Genomic DNA, 2,181 nt, shown 5'->3' on the forward strand with positions numbered 1-2,181 from the left:
GCTGTGCGCGCGCGGGGCCCCTCGCCTCCTGCCCTGTCCCCGCGCACGCCCCCATCTGCTGCTGGGCTGCGTGGTGTGGGTGAGAAAGGAAGAGAGGCCAGGGGCGTGCGGAGTCCGGCCCGATCTCGTCCTCCCGCCCTCTGCCTCACGGCGTGGGCGGGCCCGGGGTCCCTGGACGCAGCGGACACCCTCGCGTTGGCCTGTGGGCCGTGTCCTGGCGGGCGGGCCTCTCTCCCGTGGTAGGGGAGGGAGGCCGCCACGCCGCCACGCGGCGAGCCCTTCTCCCGGGTCCCGCCGGCGTGTGTTGCTCGGTCCTCTTGTGGTGCTCCTGGAGCGCTCCAGGTCGCCCGTCAGGTGCCTGAGGCCGAGTGGCGGTGTCGTTCCCTTCCCCCAGCAAGCTTCCCCTGCTCGGCTTGCTGCCGCGGTGGAGTGGAGTGAGTGGAGTTGTGAGTGCCTTGCAGAAGTTCCCGTGAACGAGTGGGGGGTCGAGGCGGTAAGGGAGGCACGCCCGGCCCGTGCCCCTCCCCGACCACACACCGTGGGGGTGTGTTGGGGGGAAGGGGGTTTTGTGCGGCCCGGGGATAGGGTGCCTCGTCGGTCCCGCTCGCGTGCCGCGGGGGGGCCGACTCCGTCGGGCGCCGTCCCCGTCGGGGCTGGTGCGCTGGCGAGACGCGTGGGCGTGTGACTGCTGCGGTGGGCCGAGCCAAGGACGCGGGGGTGCCGTGGCCGTCTTGGCCAGGCTACCGTCTCACTGGCTCCTTTTGTTAGCTCTCTGGCGTGCTTTGTTTGATGAGTTGCCGCTGTGCGCCTCCAGTGGCACGCGAGAACAGGGAGGCAAAAGGGCGAGCCTGAGGCCCACAGGCACAAGCTCGTGGCCCCCAGCCGTGAGTGACCGCTCATGCCGTCGGCCTGTGCTGCTTTTTTTTTTTCTTTTTTCCCCACTATTTTATTATTTTTTTGTTTTTACCCCTACCGCAGACCCCCCCGCCTCCACGTCTCCTCACTCCACGCCCTCGTGAGCAAAAGCCACCGACACCGCCTTGGCCCTTCTCGTGTCAGGCCGGCGCGTGTGTGGGTCCGAGCCGTGGTGCTCTGGTGGGTCAGGGAGCGATACGCCCTCGGTGAGAAAAGCCTTCTCTAGCGATCCGAGAGGGTGCCTTGGGGTACCGGACCCCCCAGCCGCTGCCCCTCCTTTTCTGCGCGTAGTGGGCAGAGCTCCCTGCCACCCCCCGTGGTGAGGGAGTCCGCCGGCCTCCACCCCTACCTACCGCAGGTGGGGGTGGAGCTGGGCGCCGCTCTTTGCCTACCGCGGCCCGCGCCTCCCCCTTGGGAATCGGGGGAGGGTCCCGCGGGCCTTGGCCGGGCGTCCGGCACGCGTGGAGGCAGGCGCGGTGGTGTGGTGCAAGGAGGAAGGAAGGACGGGGCCCGGGTCCCCGAGCCTCCGCCCCACCCCGCTGCGAGCGGCTCCGCGTCCCGAGCTGCAACGGGCAGCAGCGGTGCTTTCGGCAGGTACGTGGTGTAATAAGCAGGAGCCGCCTCGCTCGGGGGCGTCTCCCTGGGGCCGCGGTCCTGGAGTGGGCCCGCCCGGATGGGTGGAGAGAAGACGGGCAGGGCGGCGAGTAAGGCCCGGCACTCGCCGCCCTGCTGCTGCTGCTGCTGCTGCTGCAGTGGGCGCTTCACATGAGAACCCAGGGCCCTTGCCCTCGTGGTGGTTGGGATCTGTCCGGCGGGAGCCTCGGAGGGGGCTGCTGGCATCCTGGGCGGTGCGGGACCGCCCTCGTGCGTGGGGCGGTGGGATCCCGCGCCCGCTTTACCCGGTCGCCCGGCCGTGCCCCGAGGCCCCCGTCTGGACTTGTGCCCGCTCCGCCCTTGGTGTGAACGCGCACCCCCACGACCCGCCTCCCCGTCGCCACCGGCAGTGCCGAGCCGCCTCCGCAGATGCGACCTGCTCCTGGCGTGTTGCCGCCTAACTGTCCCGGGAGCCGAAAGCGCCCCTGGTCCCGGAGGGGGGGGGCGTCGCTGCCCGCCCCGTCCGCGGCCGTGCCGTGGCTACGGCGGGGCGTGGCGTCTCCGCGTGAGGCGCTCTCGGCACCCGGCGTTGGAAGGGAGTGGCTCCGTGCGGCGGTCGGGCGCTGTGTGGCCACGGGGACGTGGGTCGGTGGCGTGCGGGCGTCCCGGCGC

Source organism: Manis pentadactyla, unplaced genomic scaffold, assembly GCF_030020395.1.
Source record: "Manis pentadactyla isolate mManPen7 unplaced genomic scaffold, mManPen7.hap1 scaffold_469, whole genome shotgun sequence".
NCBI lineage: Eukaryota > Metazoa > Chordata > Mammalia > Pholidota > Manidae > Manis > Manis pentadactyla.